General features: G+C 34.3%; 2 pseudogenes; one reads left to right on the top strand and one right to left on the bottom strand.

Moving 5' to 3' along the window:
* Window positions 1-269: 269 nt before the first annotated feature.
* On the bottom strand, window positions 270-2,334 carry LOC149568180 (protein NRT1/ PTR FAMILY 5.10-like; annotated as a pseudogene).
* An 11,814-nt stretch (window positions 2,335-14,148) lies between these two features.
* Window positions 14,149-15,136, top strand: LOC149568181 (EG45-like domain containing protein; annotated as a pseudogene).
* Window positions 15,137-23,263: the final 8,127 nt, after the last annotated feature.

Here is a 23,263-nt window from a genome sequence, read left to right on the forward strand (position 1 = left end):
GTTCAATTGAACAATTGTAAGAAAATATATTTATTCTCAGTCAATTATATGTTGAAAAAAATGCACTCATGTAGAGAACAAATAATCGAGAGGAAATAATTCATAGTAAAATTCTATTTAATAAAATGTTCTCTGTCAATCGCAAAGGAACGAATGTAAACATTCTTTCTTAAAAAGACTGAACAATGATATGGATGTGGTTGATGGAAACAAAATATTTACACTATCATGATAAAATTAAAATAACAAATTAGAATAGTAAAACTGGTAATGTAAGCACTAGTGTCACCCCTCATAGGTATAACATGAAGTTAGTTTCTAGGAAGCATTCTCTGTGTCAGTAGATGCAGTCTCTTTGTACTTGTAACAGCTAGCAAAGGTCATGAACATGCCCAAATTGAGTAAACTCAAAGAAGCAAGAAGCCAATAAAAGTAATCTAAATGAGATCTATTCAAGTTGTTTGCAAACCAGCAATGCTCATGCTTTCCACAAGTAGCCTTCTCAATGATCAAAATGAGGAAACTACTGAGGAGACTACCAACTCGTAAAACACTCAAATAAATAGCAATACCCAAGCTTTTCATTGTGTCTGGAATCTGATCATAAAAGTATTCTTGCATTCCTACCATTGTAAACACATCAGCCATGCCAAAAAGAACATATTGTGGAAGTAGCCAAAAAACACTTATTGGGATTGTTGCTGAGGGAACGTCTATGAGTCCACTATCCCTTGTTGCATTGATTCTCTTAATTTCTACCCCTGCAGTAACAATCATTGAAATGGCAAAAATGAACATACCATTTCCTATCCTTTGGAGAAATGTTATACCCCTCTCATTCCCTGACAATCTTCTTGCAATTGGAACAAAGATACGGTCATAGACAGGGAGCAATAGGATTATAGATATGTTCATGAAACATTGCATACTTGCTGAAGGGATCACAAAATGTCAACCAATTTTTCTATCCATTGTGCTGCCTTGTTTTTTGAAGAATGTTGAGGATTGTGCAAAGACAATGCCATACATTAAACATGCCATCCAAATGGGTAATATGCCCAGGAGGAGTTTTACCTCTTCGACCTATTGTACTGTGCAAAGTCTCCAATTGCGTGTTGTTTTGCACTCAAAGTCTAGTTCATCTTCAATTGTTGCTTTGTCAAGAAACCTGAAAAAATAAGACTATGAGTTTCATCAAAAAGGAATCTCCCAAGCATATAGGCCCAAAACAAACACAGTTGAGAACTCCAAGCATTTGAACTAGCATTATTCCCAAATGTTGTTACTGAACTAGAATTTGAAATTGCATCCAACATCCCTTTTGTTTTGCATGCCTATAATGGAAACTTGGCAGACATTTCAAAATTCCCCTCAACCTCATATTAAACCACGACCAATTTGGTCCATTCCCAGTTTGAAAACACAAAACTTATCATCTAAGTCTATCAGATTTTCACAATACATATTAAATGTTTTCTTTCTTTTCTGGGATCATGGGACAGTTTTTAGCATCAACCAAGTAGAGTGAGAAGAAACCAAGTAGAGTGAGAAGAAAAAAAAAATCAATCTTAAAATGTGATGTTTTGAGTCCGGAGCAAGACTCTAACATATACTTGCATAGTGAGGGTTTGAGACTCCTGAGGGAGTCTGATAGAGTCACCAAGATTAGCCCCTGCCATGTTGCATTGCATGAAGTGTTACTTGGGCATGCTAAAACATTGGAAAATGAAAACTTATTTAGCTACTTTGAAAGCAAATGGACATCTGATTCAGTTTCCAAAAAGTGCATATTCAGTTTCTTTATTCACAAAAACTCTTAAATCTGTAGATAATATTGGTTAAGGAATTTTATTCCAAATTACTCTACCCATTAATTGTACTATTAAGGAAAAGGATTTTGTGAAGGAAAAGAATACTAACAAGTAGGTAGATGAGAGAAGAAACAAGGATTGTCCAGTACTGACCCAAATATGAATCAGCAACAAAAGCACCCAAAAAAGGCAAAATGTATTGTACCCCTGACCATATGTTCACATTGCATGCAGCAGTTGCAGTGCTTTCATTCAAAACACTTGTGAGATAAATCAACAAATTTGAAGACATGTCGACATGAGAAAACCTCTCTGCAATCTCCACCCTTGTTATTAACAAATAAATTTAATGGTTGAAAATTGCCTCTGAATGGATAGACTCCTCAAAACCAAAGGAGAAAAGGGTTGGTCATGTTTAAAAATACTTGTCCACTTCTCTCCACATGGAGAAAATGTAGCTGAAAAGAACCTTCAAGGCTTCAACAGCAAAGGAAAACTCAACTAATCCAGATGGAGAAAACATAACTGAAAAAAATCTTCTGTAAAACTTATAAAACCACTTCTGATAGCAACTGTAAGCAATGCAATACAATAGGAAACACCAAGAGCAATTTTAACAAACACTTACACTAAAGACCTTTCCACCTCACACTGTTTGCTCCCCTTAAAGAGAACACTATTATTTAGCCTTTAGATACTTTAAATTTATTACATTGAATGCAAACTTGAGATTTGAGAGGGTAGTGAAAACATGACATCATTTAATCCTTGGCACAACTGGCATATGCATATTTCTAAATATCTGATGAAGCACATCGTATGGTAAGAGGAGCATGTCCCAGAGTATGGGATTTTGAATTCGGGTAAGCAACTATTATTTGATGGTCTATCCAAGCATAGATTCTTGACAATGAGGAATTATATCTGCATCCTTACAGAAGGTAATGGAAGGTTAGCTTTCTTCAATAAGGAAGATGGATCATGGAGCTACTGGGGAGTGGATGATAGTAGAAAGAACATCACAACTACTGTTAATGCGCATCTCTGTGATCCATCATTGATTAATCTCAAATCAATGACTAATGTCTTAGGGGCGAGGTGAGGTGCTAGAACTTGATGACAAGGATTATAAATCCTTTCCTCCTAAATGTAATGGATTATACATCCTTTCCTCCTACTACCAGATGACTAAAGGTGCTTGTGTGCTAATTGTAACCCCTTTTCTTGTAGTTATTTGCAAAATATATGTGGAAAAATGAAATTTCTGAAATGAAAACTCACAGTAATACAATCAAATTTCTAAATGAAATGTAACCATAAATACTGGTAGAAGCCTTCAATTACTTAACACAAATATATAATTGGATTGTCGTTGAATTAAATCCTACATTGGTCAAAATTAAATAACAAGGATAACATATAGAGCATCAAATGTCCCAAAATTCTCTATCAATAGGACAAGTGGCTAGACAGTGAAAATCTCAACATGGGACGATTATACCATTCACTACTCCCCTACTAACAAAATGTCAAAAAGTCTTTAAATGACTATGTGCCATGCAGGTCCCTTTATCCTTAATACCAACATACATGAGCAAGATATGTCTTAGTTCAATGACTAGTTGAACTTTGTATATACACTCAAAGACTTAGGTCTACATTTAAACAAGAAATTCAAAAGCCTTCTGAACAAATCAATCTTATCTCAATTTAGATTATGAAAATGAAAGCACAACTTTTACTTCTTTACAATGACTGATACATATCAGATCTATCCATTCAGAATGGAAGGCAAATAAGCCTTTTCAACAAGGTAATATCAAATAATTTCTAAGTATTCAAACAAGAAAATGAACTACCTTACTCTATGATTTGAAACAGTGAATATCAAATGAGCCATATAGAAAAATCAATGAAAATGTTCTAAGTGGTCAAGCAAACTGTCAAAACTGCATAAAGATCAATGGTATGTAATAACCCCAACTGGGTATGGCTTCAATAATCACCAATTTCCTTTCCAATTCAGTTGTTTAACATTTCATCAAACACTTTGACAATGACTAACCCTCACTGTTATGCAGTTTCTTATGGGATTTTTAAGTGATTCTTCTAGTCTGAATTTTAGATAATATGTTGGAAAGAAATGATAGTACTAAAACTTCATCAAACTAAGCCAATTCTAAATATGAGAATCAAATTTGTAATGCTGAATGTACCAATGAAACTCATAAAATTGAAATGTGAATAACTGATATCAGGAACAGTGTAATAATCCCTACTTGCTCTGATCAAGGAGATCAAGTTTGGGCTAGAAGTATTTTGTCAAATAGTTAGCATGTAACCCAGGTCTTAAGCTTGGATACTACTGTAAGAAATCACTCATGGGAACATAGTAACGAGACCAAAGGAATGTGCAAACAATATGAAAACTCAAGAGATAACAGTTCTAAATTTTTATTATTCTCCACTACAGCAAAGCTCGTACAGCATTTAATCTATCCGAAACCATGAAGGAGCAATCATTGACTGTATCCCAAGAAACTAATCTATGTTTACATTACTAACACAAGTTACCAACACAAACAAATGATAAAGAGAACCTGGTATAAATCGCAGATAATAGAGGAACTATGCTGCTGTTTATGGCATGTCTTTAATGATCTCACCAAGTTAGCTCTCCAGGTCATCTCACCAAGTTGACTCACCATCTCATCTCACCAAGTTGGGCAGCAGTAGTCGTGGATCATTTTAGACCTACCACATGCGAAGTGTCCATTTTATGTTAGTTTGAGCTTCACTTGGTTTCAAGAATGCTATAATATTCTCTACTTAACAAGGCCAACCACGTGAAGGTAGAAGCTCATCTGGCCTCACCCCCCTCCCTCTAACATCAATCTAAAGTACCCATTATCATCTAATTACATACTTCATTTATTCATTCATCCATTTATGAACTATAACATTCAATCAATACAATCACATAACATTCATTAATATGATATAAAATTCATTAATACACAATACTAATCAAGACTTCATTAAGACATAACAATATTCATTAACATAAAATAAAAATAAGTATTAATACGCATCATTCATACATAATTACTTAAAAACAAAGTTCTTTCATTATCCAACAAGGTTTATCAAAGAAGATTTTTAAAACATCATTTCTTCTTTTTGTTTTTTTGAGCTCTCTTAAGAAAAGCGATCATAGGAGCATCCATATCTGCATCATTCTCCTCCTCTTCTGGCACGCGTAATGTCAAATTACGATGGCTCCTTGTCTTTGGAGGAGTAGGAGGTTGTTGCACTAAAGGGGGCTCTGTTGCAAGAACAAGTGAATGGGATAAATTGGCATACTCTTTTTCTTTTTTTAACTGTTACTACTCTATAATTAAGTGCTAGTAAAACATAACATGCATTTTTCTTACCTGACAATGCAACATCATGTACATTAACATTTTGATCCGCTGCCACGTCAACATGTTGAACACTTGGAACATGTTCCACTCCTTCGGCATGATGTTCAACATGCTATGAAATATTCAAAAAAAGGATACACGTCAAATTGCAATTGAAGATGTTAAATTGTATTCATAATTGCATAGTTAATTTCCAATAGCAAATTAATACCTCCACCACTATAATGCACATTATGGCCTTTGTCACGAGCAGGTTCTATGGTAGGATATGAAGGCTGCAATAAAATGTTATGCACATTGTTATGCAGTCAATTTACGTTCAAAACTAAAACCAAAAAAGAAAAGGATCAACTATTCAATTTCATTTACTTTTCATCTAACCAATTTACCTGTGAGATATCATTTGGTGAACTGGATTCTTGGGCAAGGCTTACAGATTCTTCACGGAGGCGTGTAGCCACAACTTTATAGCCTTCCTTCAAGGAAAGTTTTCTATCTTCATCTGTGACCTCCACATTGAATTCTGTGCCCTATATTTTTTGCTTAATATCATCAGTTTTGTATGTATGGTTTCACTAGACAAAATTGTTTGCAACATTATATTTTAAAAAATTATTTCATATCATTGCTCCTACTTACAACTCGAGACTGGAGATTCATATAGCCACCAGAGCCAAGTTTGTGTTGGCCAAACTTTTCTAGTCTCGCTTTTGTAGCCACGAATGTGTCCTGCAATCTATGAACAATTTCAAACATCTTAGATTATATATTTACAAATATAAATAATTAGTGCATGATTACAATGTACTTAATACTATCATGACATACCTCTTTTTTCCCTGTGTTGCTTCATTATCTCTATCTTCACATAGCCTTTTCTCCTTTGCATCTTCTACTATTTCATTCCACTCCATTGGTGGAATCATAGCAGGACGGTCGTACTTTGGGTTATCCTTAAGAGCCCTTCTATATTGATCCCTCACAGTCTTTATATGCTTTGCTGCTCTATTCAGAAGTAGGCCATTGTCAAAAATGTTTTTTCCAAATTTCTTGTCAAAAGATGCAATGAGCTGATTTTTTAATTCCACGGTTTGTAAATTCCACCTTTTTAAAAACAAATAGATTGTTAGATCAATAACTTTAATATATTACAATAAATGGAAGGAAAGAAAAATTATGTAGCAATGATATTAAACTACGTACCTTTTACGTATGGTGGGTCCAAATAGTCTCAATGTCATATGAAAAAGATGGTCAAAGAAAACATTATTACCTACAAAAACATCAAGGATTTATCAGTCCAAAATGAGTAGTATAAAAATAAATTAAATTTACACTTTAAATAAAAACAATTTTAAAGCACCTGGAAGCTTTCGTTCTTTTAACAGAAACATAGTTTTCTTATTCAGCAATAATGCCCCTTCATATGAACCAGTACTAATCACACGAACTGCTCCAGGAAATGGATCAGCTTCAGTAGTATTGCTCTCTGCTGGTCTATCAACTGAAACATCGTGACAATTAAAGCAGACACCAAATGAATTAAACCACACTTATGGATATAATCAAATTGAAGAAATTGACTAGCAAAATGTTTTTTCCTCGCATTCCATTAAGGATTGCATGTCCTAGACTGCATGTCTTGTTTTTAACAATAAGATTTTGTAATAGTTTATAGGGATTTTATGAGTGGTTAGTTCAGAAGAATTCATCTCTCATGAATGGAACATATAGCAATCATTGCATCTAAGCAGGGTCTTCACACGAATGCAAAATATGTATGCATGTATGTATGTATGCATGTGTTTGTGTGTATGCAGACTTCTATAGACATCATTTAAGCACTGATATGCTACTTCATTGTTCATCAACTTGTACAAATACATTACAAAATATAGCAAAATAAGGTTTTACCAATTCTAGTGGGCATAGATGAGGATGTTTGCATGCCCCTTGTTCCTGACGATGCACTAGGCAATAGTGGACCGGCAACTGAAGGAGGAGTCCACACTTCATCATGAGCTGAAGAATACAATATTGTTAGCAAAGAAATTTGCAATGGATAAAGATCAAATGGAATACTAGCTACAAATGTCCACAAAAAAAAAGTAAGTGTTATAATGTTGATGAAAACAAACAAAGTGCTACTTACATGAAGGTTGTGCGCAACGACCATCACCATGTTCACCATGTGATGTCACAAATGGCACAAATGTCTATACAAGTACACATAAAATTAGAGATCATGATCCATAAGATAGTATAAAATATTCATATCTATTGAACTTCTATTATTGCTTTAGTTGAATTATTGCTTACTTGCAAAGATTGGATTCTACGGCCCAATTCTGTTCTCAGTGCCTCTTTCTCTTCACTTCTGTCAGCCTTGATGATAATGTTAACAAGTTCATCAGTGTATCTTTGCTTGATTTTTTGGGTGATGAACAAAGGGTCAGTACTAAGGGAAATGTTATGTAGATATGAAGCCCGTATTTCATATCGCATTTGATCAGCAGTCATTCTAGCTTTTTCCTATCATTTGTGACATCAAATATCAATAAAATTTCATCAAAACAACTCCAAAGCCATAAAGAAAAGAACATAATAATACGACATTTGTTTCCATATTTACATTATAATTTACAATATTTAATGTTTACCTATACTGAAGGTGTCTGAGATGGTGCATCCATATCGCCCTGTGAAAAAAATTAGTAAGTCTTAGAAATTAGTAGCGAAATTAAAGTAATAGACTTACCAAAAAAAAATATTAATAATAAAGTAGATTGTATATGTAAATCATTTGTCTTAAGTTAAAAATTTAGTGTAACTAATGTGTATATTTAAAAAAATATTTGACATGTTCTACTTAATGTTTATATGTGCACATATGGTTTAGAAAAAAAAGTTTGGTCATACAAGACCCCATCATAGTTGACATTGATCCTAGTTGGACATTTCATTGATCATCATGATCTTCATCCATGTCATCATCATCATCATCATCATCACCATCATTGTACTTGTCACTTTGATCATCGTCGTCACCACCACCATCTTCATTGCCATCATCATCATCTTTATCACCATCATCATCATGACCATCATCGCCATGATCATCACCATGATCATGATTGTCATCAACATCATCATCATCATTATCACCATTATCATTAGAATGACCAAAATCATCACCATCTTCTTCATCTTCATCACTGGGTAATTGGTGTTCCTAATAATCATTTACTTCCTCTTCTACTTCTTCAATTTCTTCTTCTTTGATCACATTATACTTTACCGGCCTTCCTCTTGGGTCATGTCTAACAACAAATGACCAACCTGGTTTATGTGGAACACCAAAATAAAAAACTTGCTCGCATTAGCTTGGAAGAACATAGGGCTCATCTCCGACTGGCTCAAATGACCTTGTATTAATCATAGTAAATCCACTATCATGTTCAATAACAGTCCTATCAGGATCATTTCAATTCAGTCGTAACCTGAACCATTTGACAACAAATAGAACTATTTTGAATGAATTAAAGTCGCACTCAAGTATATCATCCAAAATGCCATAGTATCAATTTTCAAATTGTTGAGAATGTATGTCAGTTCTAGATGAAATATTGGTGACTGCAAAGACAACACTTATCCCGGAATCACACGTTTTCTTCGTTTCATCTAACTTTTTTGTGCAAAATTTATAGCCATGGTAGTACATAGCTTTATGGTGTTTGACCTGCAATTATTCAAACATGTCAATATTATTTGCATCGATCTGTGAGTTGATATTAAACTTATGTGTGATGATTAGTAATCTTATGCATACCTTTGTATCTCTTAAGCCATATATTAGATCAAGTACCATTTGTGTAACATTGGGATCTCCATTACGATGAGCTTCTTTAACCAATGATACAACACCATCCAATGTTAATGAGTGACCATTTTCTTGAGACTATTCAATCCATACTGTCATCCAATCAAGATTGTTTGCAATATACAAGTGTAGTGCATCCCACTCACGACCAACTATAAAGAAAACAATTACACTAGTTACAAACAACTTATATATATTGATGATGAATAATAATTATTAAACTTTAAAAAAAAAACTTATAATTACCTCTCAACCTCCTCATTCTACCTTTCCCCGTCAGGTACTCCCCTTCGAATTTGTCATTAGAGTTGGGATCCCAAATGCAATCTACATAGATATCTGCTGCAAACTTTGGAAGATATTCAGTAATGTACACCATGGTCTGGTATATCATATATCCCTCTATCATAGAACCCTCAGGACGTGCTCTCTGTCGAACCAAGCCCTTCATAAATTTCAAGTGCCTCTCAACCATCCACATTGATCTAGCTTGTACAGATCCACACAATTCAATCTCCTCAACTTGATGTATGAGGTAGTGTTCTTGAGCATTGAAAAAGGTTGGAGGTAAACACTTTTGCATTTCACACATAAGCAGTGGAATTTTTCTCTTCCAATATTTTATATCTTTTTTGTCAATTTTTTTAGATGATAACCACCTAAAAGAGATTCAACACGCAAAACAAGATAAATGAGATTTCAAATAAAAATTTACAATAGATTTAAGAGAAAAAGCTACAAATCTAAGAAAAAACACTTCTAACCTCGTGTATTTTCCAAGATCATATATAACTTGTTTAATACTGTTGTCAAACTGTTGTGGAAGGGATAGAGGTAGGATGAACTGCAATCATTAAAAATGATCATTTCAATATATTATTAAATAATGCAATAGGTAGTACATTCAATCTTACAAATATACTATAAATAGAGAACATGACTTACCTTGACGAAGGTATGCCAATCATGTGTTTTCAACCCTGGCCCAAAATCACCTTTCTTTGATAGAAGAGTGCTTATATTTGCAGCAAATCCTGTTGGAAATTTATTTTTTTTATGACTCCTTTTAATGCATCACTTTTTTGCTCCGTTAATAACCAAGGAAGGGCACTTGTATTTATGCAGTCTCCATTGCTATTTGATTCAATGGAAGCTTTTAGTGCATGATTGGATTCATAAATGTCGGTACAGATTTTGGCAATTTGTTCTCTATCACGCCTTCCATCCAACATTTTCCATAGTGTCTCTGTTACATTCTTTCCAATATGCATAGCATCAAACAAATGCGCAATTGGGAGATCCTTGTAGTACGGTAACCTACTAAATTGAGTAGGATAACTTTTCATTCCTCTAGGAAGTTGGTCATTAATGCCTTGATGACCTTCACAAACATCAATTACAACATTAGTAAATATAAGACAATATCAAAATACAAATTTTAAACTTCGAACGACAAATTGGATATTACCTCGACAATTTAGTCGATCATATTCCAACTTCCATAAATGAGGTGTCATTCTTCGTGGCTTTGATGATGTCTCTTCTTTTCCATTGAAAAGATGTTTTTCAACAATTCGATACCTATGATTATTGTGGAGAAAGTGTCTAAACTCATCAAACACCTGCTTTCTTAAAGTTTTTGAATGACGAGATTTCATCTTCGGACCACAAACTGGACATGCAAATTTTCCCTTTGTCTGAAGACCTAAAAGATCATGTAGAAGTGGATCATGTACAATTATCATGAGCAACTTAAACATTTGATAGTAATGTGTAAGAAATATAAAAGACCAAAAATATGTGATATTAACAATATAACATACCACAAAAATGAGTTAGCCCAGGGGCATCATGTATTGTCCATACAAGCATTGCATGGAATTGAAATTGTCGATGTCCTATCGGTCTAGAGATGTCATACATAGTGATGCCATTCCATAACTTCAACAAATCGTCAATTAGGGGCTCAATATACACGTTCATATCTTTAACTTGGTATTTACCTAGCAATTGAATGAACATAAACATTACATTATTATTATGACCATTTTCATGCACTATTTATAAATTAATTTAGATAACTATAAAATGAAAAAAATACCTGGCACAACCATTGACAACATTATGTGCTCCCTCTTTATGGACATCTAAGGAGGAATATTATTGTTAATAACAAAAATAGGCCACACTGAGTAAACAGATCTCATATCTCCATATGGATTGACACCGTCCGCTGCCAATGAAAGCTTCAGATTACGAGGTTCTTCTTTAAAATGTGACCATGTTTCTTCTATCTCTTTAAATGCAGAACCATCGGCAGGCATTCGCATAATGTCATCCTGACTTCTATTGCGTGCATGGTAATCCATAAATTGTGCCAAGCTAGTGCACCTGAATAACCGTTGAAGATGTGAAATAATGGGAATGTATCGAAGAACCTTGTGAGGCACTTTTTTTGTTATTTGATCTGACCGATATCTACTACTATGACAATTAGGGCATTCTGTTGCAAATTCATGTTGTTTATGATATAGAATGTGATCATTGGGACATGCATGTATTGTTTGATACTTCATTCCAATCTAATCCATAATGTTAGATAATTCTCGGTACGAACGAGGAAAAATGTTTGATGGCGGTGACAAAAACTCACTAGTCAACCTACAACAACAAATATGCATTGTTAATATAATGAATAGTAATTGTATGCTAACATTGAAGATGACAAAAATGACATACCTCAGCATACGTGACATTGCTACATTGGATATACCATTCATAACCTTTAAATTCACCAACAACACTATAGCTGAGAGCAGAGTTGTTTGGGAGCTTTCGTATAAGGGCTCGTGTGCCTTCTCAAGTAAAGGTATATCAAGACCATCTTCATCATCATTATCAGATTCGCTAGTACCATCATTGTGAGCCTCTTCATCACCTGCCCCAATACCATCTTCTTCAATCATGTCCTCTGGCACATTATCATCTTCTTCCATGAGAGTGTTATCCTCAGCTTGGATATTCACACCTCCATGTTCCTCCAATACGAAATCCACATTCAGCAATGGACGAAAATCATGGCCCCCTTCAACATGACCATGTTGCCTACAATGACTCTGGGCTGTTGTGATTAGAATTCTTCAAGTCTTTAACCCTTTACACTTTTTGCAAGGACAATAACATTTATTAGGTTTTCTTCAGAACTGAGCCCACAATGCAGCCATTGTCTCATTTTGTTCAGCGTTCATATTGTCAAGCGTGGTCTTTCTTCACAGGAAAATATATTTGCAAAGAAATTGGAAATTTTGTGATTAATGTTTATATCTGCACATATGGTTTTTCTTGATTATTGTTTTCAAATGTAACTAAAATGATCCTATAATTTCTAGAAGGCATAGATGTTTGCAAAATGTGGATTTATAGACAATGTATGTTAATTATTTCCATCTGAAAGAGTATGTTAATTAGAGAAGGATAACTTATCAACAAAATCAAAATGTTGAATACAAAATATCTACACAAGAAATATCCAGTAGTGTATCTACCAAAATTAGAATTGCTATAATCTGACACATTTAAACCTAGAATATACTGACTACAATTGCATTCAAAATAGTGAAATATTTCAATGCATCCTTGGCCTTTTGGTGAAGTTGAAAGTTGAAATCATCCATAACATAAAAAAGAAAACAATAAGTGATTTCCTTCTTATGATAAGTTTGAAGTACTCACATTTATTTTAGTTATCTCTAAAATCATTTATTTTCTGGAGATCTCCCTATGTTCAAATGATTTCATATGGAATGTGGGGATGCCGGCTGGCGGCCCTAAAATTCGATGGCATTAGATATTACAGGGCTCATATGATCAGCATTAAACATTTAAATGATTAAGCAATAAACGATTGAGCAAAGCCATTGGATTAAACTAAAATGTTTGTGTTTGTAATGAAGAAAAGAAACATGCACCCACATGCTTTGACTAATTATGTACCAACAAATGCTTTGGTAACTGAGCACTACCACATGTAATACAAAGGTGACATTATTTGTGATCTGCTTGGTTTGTTCAAGGGATTTCAAATAGAGATGAAATATATGCATACAATACCTAGGTTAGTTGTGGAGAAGTATACAGATATAAATTTCTTTATGGTTGAAACTAATTTGGCATGCATGGAGGTTACTGATTAAAGTGTAAATATTTAGTGATACAATAAATGCTACAAAAACTTTAAAATGTGGAATTGTACGAGTCAGTGCCAAGCAATTGATTTGATCCTCAAGACATTGCTGGAACTATTGAAAATTGTAGCCTGGTGATGAAATTTATGAGAAGAATTTACCATGAGTATCAAGAGGTATCAGTAAAAGATGCAATTGCATCCATTTCCTGTTTTAAAACAAGAGCATCAACAAAATTATCCAAGCCTTCACCTTGCATTATATCTTCAATAGGATGATGAGTTATCCCAACTCGGTGATCTGTTACACGCCCCTAAGGAAAATTATATGTTACAAATTCCAATCACACTTGACACTACTCCTGAGGATAAAGAGCACAATCGAAACAACTTCATGGCCAATGAGGTTATTAATTTAGAAATTTAAGAGATTATGACAAAGGCGACGCATGAGGCTGAATACATTGAAGATGATGTGTTGAACAATGAAAAGAAGGAGATATAACAGAGATAGAACCTTACTATTCCGGCAGAGGTTACACTGAAGCTACCAAACGCTGCTGGAACTCAAACAGTAAAACTAGCCTAGAGGACGTGTTAGACGCGTTTATATGGTGGCCACAAGCGTGGAATTGAATGATATATTCACAAGTCAAGTCAATGGCTTTTAATGACTCGAAGGTTCCACGTTGCTCAATTCATTTGTTTATCCACTTCCATCACGACATCCTAGATCATCATGTATTCTCCACAAAGCTGCAACAGTTGAATGGAATCTTAATGAAATTGACCATTCATTCACTCTATTCAACAATTTTGTAATGGACGCTCTGTGCAACTAAGCTTTGAATGGCCATGGTGATAGAAATGAGAACCATCATAATTCTATGGAGTTTCTTTGTAATTGTAATTTACAGGTGCTTGGGAGATGTGGGCACGGCTACTTTTTTATTCTCCTCCTTATGTTCGTAAGTTCTACTGCTCTCTCCGAAACTTTGAGTTTTTCAAATCAAAGATCTATAGATCTATTTGGATGATGAATCATCGAGTATGATTTGAATACTAATATTAAAAACTTTGGATCTACTATTTTGGATGTTGATTATACAATGTGATTTCAAATATAGATACTCAAAATCAAGCATCTAACTTTTTTTATAATGAATCATAGAATGTTGTTTGAAACCAGGTTATGAAAATTAGAGATCTTGGATCATAGAGTGTGATTTTGAAATGTCGATATCAAAATCAAGCGTCAAACTTTACTATAATGAATCATAGAACATGATTTGAAATTCATTATTTCATTTGAAGCGAGGTTCTAAAAATTAGAGATCTTAGATCATAGAGTGTGATTTTGAAATGATGATATCAAAAATTGAGAGCTTACATTCTGATAATAAATCCATAGTGTGGGATTTGAAATGTCATGGGATCTTGAAATGAGAATGATAGACTTAGATATTGTAAAGATTTGGTAAGTAATTTAATCACTAGATTCATATTGGAATGTTTTGTGAAACAAAAATTGTTGGCAGCCTCAGAATGCTATGGGAATGATGAAAAGCAGTTTCCAGCTGGAAATCTGTTTGCAGCAATGAGTGATGCAATTTGGGACAATGGAGCAGCTTGTGGGAGACAATACAGTGTCAGATGTCTCAGTGGTACAAATCAAATCTCACAAAATCCATGTTCAGACAACACCAATTCCATTGTTGTCAAGATACTCCATTACTGCTCTTCTAACTGCAATGGAACACTCCAACTCTTTGTTGATGCCTTCAGAGATATTGCGACTTCCACAACAAGGACAATCAATATTGAATATGATCAGTAAGTTTATATTTAACTTTTAATTTGGTCATTCTTCTTTAAAATAAGATGTGGGCCTATTTATTATTGACTAGTCTCCTCCCAATTCACCCAAATTAGAGTTGGGGGTTGGGTTATAGACATTTCAAACCTATAAAACAATAAAAGAAAACACTAATCTCCGACCTAGAATTCTCTCAAGTTGTTAAAATTGGTAGCTTTCAATGATTATTGACTTTGATTTGTTCTATTGAAGAGTATAATAGCATCAAGTTCTATTACACAAGTGTTAGGAAACTCTTCTGTTTAAGGTTGCCATGAATTGGGGAATTAAAGCTCAGAAACATTGTGTAAAGAGAATTATTGTATAAGCATCTTATTTATTCCATTTTATGTATCACACAACTTTTGTAATAACATTAATATTGATTGTAGCCCATTCCAACATTATCACATTCATTGTGATTGTCTATTGCAAATGTTCCTTATCATTATATGTGGAATAGTGTAAAATGATTGTTGATATATATTCGATTAATCTCAATTTCCTCTAAAAAAATTATTTTGGAAGATGAAATAATAAAAGAATGTAAAATCCCATAGGTGTGATAGTGGAATCAAATTTAAAATCCTACAAAGAGGGAGTGGAGATACAAATTCCCATCTCCAAAGAATTTGTCAAAACCAAACCCAATTGTGTGGAATTGATAATTTGTTCTTGGGAATTCCCAGTTCAAGAGATAAGTCATGGCCTTCTATAGAGAGTTTTCTTTGTTAGATCCAAAACAATTTGGGTAACATCGTCAAGTTTATGGTATTCCTGACTGTTTTAAGAAGGATGCAACTAGTAGAAATTATTGAGGGTTGCCATGGATGATGGATGGCACTGGAATTTATCTAAGAGATTGGGAACCAAATATCTAATAAAACATACAATTTTCAACCTCGATATGGATATCCGAATTGAAATTAGCCCCATCTAGATGCATGAAGTCAGCAATATAATACCACAGTGTAGTAAGGGGAACATTGATGTAGAGAAATCTCAAGGAAAAATAATGGAGATGCTTACAAAAATTTTCATGGGAGGGTAAACTTTATAATGTTACATCATTAGTCATAATCTTGACAATTAGTGACAATTAGTGATATAGTGAAAGGAATAATTGGACGATGGAACATAAAGTGACCTTTCAGATGAACGATCTATTCAAATGGATGGCCTTTGTCTAAATTGATAAGAAATGAATGGCCTATTGTAAATTGATAAGGAGCATGTAATGTCTTGACTTTTATACCACTCAATTACTGAATAATAAATGAAGGTAAACTATTTTTCCATTTCACAAATATGATAAGCACGTCACTGTTCATATTTGCACATAATGTATTGAAACTAAGCAACACTATGATCCAGCTATTGTGACACCTCTCTCAGGTAGTTGACAGAAATCAATCTATTAAGTTATAACTATTTTTTTCCTTAAAAGTTTATACAATGCTATGGTACACAATGCGGAAGCAATATGAAACATACACATTAAGCAATGCAAATATAGTTTTGATTACTGAAAGCTTCCTTACTGTTCCGGCGGAGGTTGCACTGAAGTTGTCAAACGCTGTTGGCACTGGCAGTAAAACACTGTTGGCACGTAATCTTCAAACCCTTCCTCTGCTGGCACCACAAAATGCAGTAAACGATAAATATTAACCGCAAATCCACAGCCTTTCTTCCGGTCGCACGGCAAGATTGAAATTAGGGCGCGGCAAAGAGCTTTTTTTGGATTTTGACATAGTGTATAAGTTCGTGTTGGCTGAAATTTTGACCAACACGGACTTCTAGTTAAAAAAATTATATACGTTGCCTTGCATAAAATGACCAATTTGACCCCATTCTATTAGATGTTTAAAAATTTTGGTCTAAAAATAAGATCAAATGTACTAATGGTAGGATGTGCAACACACATATAATATAACCAGAGTTGTCCTTCATATTGCCTTATCGCTACTCTTCCTGGCCTCTCCAAATCCTTATGTGATTCAATGACTTGGAGTAAATTGATAATAATACACAGTAGTATTGATATCATTTGAAGGGTCATTATTGTATCAAGTGTGGCTATCAGCGTTGTTGTTATCAGCTTGCTTCTTTTATTCATATTGGGCTTGCTTGAATGCTTCACAGGTGCGATCTCTGCTTGATTCTTGACCTGACATGAATGCTATATTATCACCATACATCCATGACTTATTGATGACTACCTAGAAAAATAATTTTCAAAGTTCCTTCTATTACTTGCGGTAACAGTATAATATATTTGGTATCTCTGGGAATTTTGGATTAGTTTCTCTGTTCTTATTTGTCGTAAAAAATTCAACAGGGCTCCATTCACTTGGTTTCCATCTTTATTTCATCGTGGTCACTCCTTAAAAACAACAACTTTTAAATAAATTTAAATTTAAGACATAGTTCTAAAATGATTTATAATTTAATTTTTAAAATTATTAAATTGTTGATTTAATGCCGGCATAGACATTGGCCCTTATATGCTTGTAGAATGAATCGATACTTCTTACATTTAATCTTTGTTATTCATGTACCTCTCCAATGCGTTGATAGTATCCATTCTTGCTAAAGAGGATAGTGCCCAAGATCCATAAATCTGATATGTTGTTTGCACCCATTTTTTTCCATCATGATGCCACCCTAAAGATGCAGTTTCCCATGAATATCATAGATGCAGTATTAAAATCTATGTTACCATGTCATCTTTAAAACTTATGCCAAGAGGACTATGGATGCATCAACTTCATGAGGGGATTTTTCTAGATTGTAGAATCCCTAATTTGCCATATCGCATGTTCCCTCTCAGAGCCACAGTGAATTGGAGAAATCATCCAATGTATTGATAAAATAAGAAATACATGGATTAGAGTATCATAAAATCATATATTTGATCATAAATGAAGCTTTATTTCAACTTTGCAATTATGTCTGAATAGATCATGTAATCACGATAAATCCTTAATCCAAAATATGATCTTTTAAAATACTTTGATGTGTAAAAGTGAATAAATTGCCTTTGTTTAATCTGTTACCAAAATGTATTTAGGAGTGAAATATGAGAAATATAGTTTAATAATCTTAGTACAACTCTAGATTCATTTGAAAATTCAAATTGTCAAAGAAAATATATTTTCAGATAAATCATCAAATGATTTTCCTATAAGGAATAATAGGTAAATGATATTATACTTATCTTAGAGAAGTGTGATGCCTTATTTGTGGGGATTCCATGAATGATTTTGATGAAACAACTTAATGCAAGAATCAAAATGGCTTCCAAAAAATGATCATATAAAATATTATCACATAGATTCGAACTTTGGAATGATCATATTAAAATGAAATTCAAACTAAAAGAAATAATGCATACCTAAGATGTCATTATGTTTCCTTACTCATACCTGGAAGCAGACCATGAAACCTAATCTAGTGTAGAATAAAACAGGGAGGCCCCAAGCCCCCCAAGAGGAAATGCCTGCTTTTTGCTCTATCAAAAACCTTATTTTGATCATGTAAAAGAAAAAATCTAAAAAAATAATTGTTAATATCTATCACTTCACTCATTAGATAATTTAGAGGGTTTAAACTCTTTTGTGAAGTAAAAGGCCTATATCTGAAAAACAATTTATTCAAAAAACTCAGCTTCTTATAATAAATCATCATATCATTCATTTGAATGTTCCCAAGAACTTTATAAAAATTATTATCGATGATAATGAACACTATCATTTCTATTCTTTCAAATCCTGGGAACAAATATTTCTTTTTGATATTAATTTTCTTTCCCATTTCACATAGTATATATGAGAAAACATCAAAGTTGAAAGTATCAAAAATATTTTCAAAAGAATTTTTAAGAATACTTACCTCAACTTGCTACTGATAACATATAACATTATTACAAGTTTGAAACAACTCCTACTCATATGATGAACTGGGCAAGCATCATTTTCTGAGAACATGTCATGAATTTCATTGACTTCAGCATTATCACTGAGCCTTATATCTTCATCATGATACTCATGGATTTGATTGCATAAGGATTCATCTTCATATAATGTGTTTAGGAACACAAAGAATTTAGACATATATCCATGAAAACTTTCTTATAAAACCTCTTCATGTTTATATGTTGAAAATATTTCCATTTCTTCTTCACTACATGATTCATGCAAATTATTATTTTCATCCAAAATCTCCTGAGTATATGTTGATCCATCAACTTGTTCATCATGTTGGATTGAGAAAAACTTGAACCATTTCTCTCAACATATTTTTTGTATTCCATATCTAGCAAGGTTGATATTTCTTCCATACTAAGGGAATCACCCTCCTCATTTTCATACTCACTATCATATATTTTCATACAAATATCTTTAGACGCATATTCTTTTTCATAATATCCAATATTTTTATCTCCATCGCAATCTGAAACTTCATCTGTCTCATTTATTAACCCAGGTATGTACCTCATCCATTAACCCAAAATCCTAGTTCACTATGGACACCAGTTTATCCACACTTGACTGAATGTAATGCAAGAAGTTCAAATCACCTTGTATTATCTGTATGCCCTTCTGTTTAAAATTTTCATGCCATTGCTAACATGCTCCCAAAAATAGATCCACCTGAATCATCACCTTTTCCTTCCTCTCTAATGCCATGAGAAGAGTATTTTATGGATGATCTAGTTCTATTGGGCTCACTATTCCATGTAGATAGCCTCTCATAATCTCATTTTTTTCTTAGCATTAGTAGCTTTGACTCATTTTTGTCCATCTTCTTGAACACTTCTTTTATGCTTGTAGTGATCAAAACTTTGGTAGTATCTACCGTGGGCTTCCCTAACAAGACCTCCTTGATTTGGTAATCACTAGGAGTCAAATCTTCCATATTATCATGTGGAGGAGGGATGGCTATGTGTGTAAGCAATTCCTAATCTTGGTTCTTCATGATGAAGGCCAATGGTTGTGCATCACTTGTAGGTGGCTCATGATTTTTGATGGCTCTTACTAGCTCATCCATTCCCCCCACAATAGTTACATTTAACTGCCTCATGTATTGAACCATTACCTCCCTCTTCAAACAAGTAGCTGTAGTGCCCATTGGAGACATATATTTGACTCAAGAGGGGGTTTGCACTGTAGGTCCCTTTCCCTTATCAGTCCTCTCTAGAGTTCTTTCTCATTGGGATAGATTACTAGTTTAAGTCTTTGTTTCTGCTTGGGCTAATATCCTAGCCTTGGTATCGTGAGGAGTTTGTTGAAGTTTCTCATGTATTTACCACTCCTTTATTACTTCATTAGATTGCATTTGTTGGGGCTCTTCATCTTCCTCTAGTGCTTTTTCTTCTACTTCAGTAGACGGAGGAAGTGGTGTTACAAATCCTTTGTCCATAAATGATAGATCTTGAGATGGTAGTGGGGATAGGCCTAGAGGTCCTTGAGGTAGAGGTGGTAATTGGTTCTAGTCCTCTCTTAAGGATTGACTCATTGGAGTATCTCGTATCTTCCCCCCTGCCATCTTGGTACCTACTGACATGAAATCAAAATTTGATAGATCAAAGACATCATCTGATGACCCTCCATATCTGTGATCCACTATTGCTTCTCATCCTTGGAAGTTGTAACCTAAGTAATTTCTTTTGGATTAGATGGTGGCGTTAAAGTGGAGGTCCTTCTTCTTTCCTCTTCCAAGGCCTTGGCTAATCGAGTCCTATGACTCAAGGGAACATTATCAAGTTACTCCTCCTCTTCTTCTTCAACCTTAGGAATAGTTTCAGGCACATGTGGATGAGTATCCTTTTTCTTCAATTTTCTCCTATGTGACCCTACCATAGTAGACTCAATCCTAGCCTTCTTAGATGTTGAGTCTGAGGCTTCTTGCTCTTTACCTACTATTGGTACCCTCTATTCTTCCTCTTACTCTGTCTCCTACTCCTCTCCTAATGGAGGCACTTTCTTAGTCTCTAGGACTTGGGCTGCCTACTCATCTTGAGGCTCTGCTTGTTCAGGACCTTGTTGCAGTTGTTGATGTGGCTGGGCTTGACCTTTTTTTTTCTACCCTTTTTCACTCTCTTTCTTTTGTTCTTTCCCTTATCCTCCCTAAAGTACTCAAACTCCCTCTCATGTTGATATATTATTTTTGGCCTCATTGGGGATTGAGTAGGGAAGGTTGGTACTATGACTTTTGCACCTTTGCCCCTAACTGGGCATGCTATGACTTGAAGAGGAATATCCCAATGAATTGGATCAAGTTTGAATGGTTTCTTGATCTATTCCCTTATCAACTGGACAATATGTTCGGCTCTATTGTTGATGTCCACATTCTCATCCCTACTAATTTCTACATTCATTATGGGTTTTCCATATGTCTTATCCCTTTCGTATAGTGGATCTAAGACATCTTTTGTGTCTTTCTCAACAACCTTCAATGGGATCTTCATCTTAAGTGCCTTTTCTACTAAATATAGAGTCATCTTACAATAGTCTCTAATTTAGATATCATAGTCATCTATGGAATTAATCCAGTGATCCTCTAGTATGTCTTCATGTACAAACTACTTCTCTTCTAGATGTTGCACCCTTCCAATATTATCAAAGTATGGGCAAGGTGAGTTGTACTCTTCTAAGGGTATCTAATCCCATTCTAAATCAAAGGTCATTATATCCTACTTTTTCTTGACGTCAAAGGCATCCATGGTGATTGACCACACCCATTATTCTTGTGTTGTTTCCTCACTCTGTCATATGCAGATGTGAGTTGCCTGATGATCTCCAACAAAATGAGCCTATTAAAAGGATATCTTGGGAGCTTCTTTAGGTTCACTTGTGTGCCTACTAACCTTAGGTATGTGAATGATTTGAATTGGATGTAGTAGGCGCTAATCTCTATGATTCTAGCTGCTACCTCTATTGATATCCATTTAGCATAATCACCCCCTATAAATAAGATGATTGTGAATATAAAAATGTCATTCACTATCCTATATTATTTTCTTTGATCTAAAAGATTCTTCTTTACCAGCTAAGGGTATACCACATAGGGCCATGCATTTTAATCTTGCATGCTACCCCTATTGTAAAGTGCTAGGTAGTTCATTGTCCTAGGCACCAGTAAGTACACCATGTACAATGTCATGTAAAATCTTGGATCAACTTTTACATCTACTAGCTACCCATGTAGATTATCACTAAGGGTAGTAGTCCAATCCATTAGCATCGTGGCCATCCTAATGGTCTCTATGAAGTGCACCATCTAGATATTAAGATGTCCAGCCACTAGTAATCCCATCACTCTTCTCAAGAGCACTATGAAATATCCAATATCATCCTTCATATAACCTTAAGTCATGTCTACCTTTCTAACTCTGTAGCCCACTAGTGTTCTATCTATTAGGAAGGACGATTGAATAGGTCATCTTTACATATTGATCAACCCTTGGGAGATGAAACAACTTCTCAATATTTTGTGGTCTAAGGTCCAGAACTATCTCCCCTGTGACAAACTTGACAACCTTTTCTTTAGGCACATAATGTTCTGTCAATCATAATTAACTCATAATATTGTATAGAAGTTGGATGTGATGCTACATTTACTAGCCCTGACCTAGTCATAGTTGATAACATTGCAAATATTTCTTTAGACTTGCTACATACAGTGAGGAATGCATTCTAATCAATATGTCTAAGCTTGGTGTCTCTGATTTCTGCATGTCCATCTTGAAAATAGGATTTTTTTGGTGTTCCTTGGTATTTAAAGACAACATGCTTACAAGAAATCTTTTCTACCATTGAGGATGATGATGATGCTATTATATATACACACAAGAAATATATTAGTTTAGAGAGCTAAAATATCACCTAAAAAAAACCCTAATTATCAAAAAACCTAACCCAAATGATCAAAATAGTAAAAAACTAGCTGAATCCCCCTAATAGCAATGGAATGTAAAATAGTGCACCTTGCACACCTTCATAGGTGTGCTAGGTTCGCTTAATGACCCCTAGTTGGTCAATTTATGTGTAGTTTCACACCTATGCATGTGTGTACCTTGATGAGGTGTGCACATGCGCATGTGCATTA

This window comes from Cupressus sempervirens, chromosome 3, assembly GCF_028749045.1.
Source record: "Cupressus sempervirens isolate cs-2001-9-10 chromosome 3, ASM2874904v1, whole genome shotgun sequence".
Classification (NCBI taxonomy): Eukaryota; Viridiplantae; Streptophyta; class Pinopsida; order Cupressales; family Cupressaceae; genus Cupressus; species Cupressus sempervirens.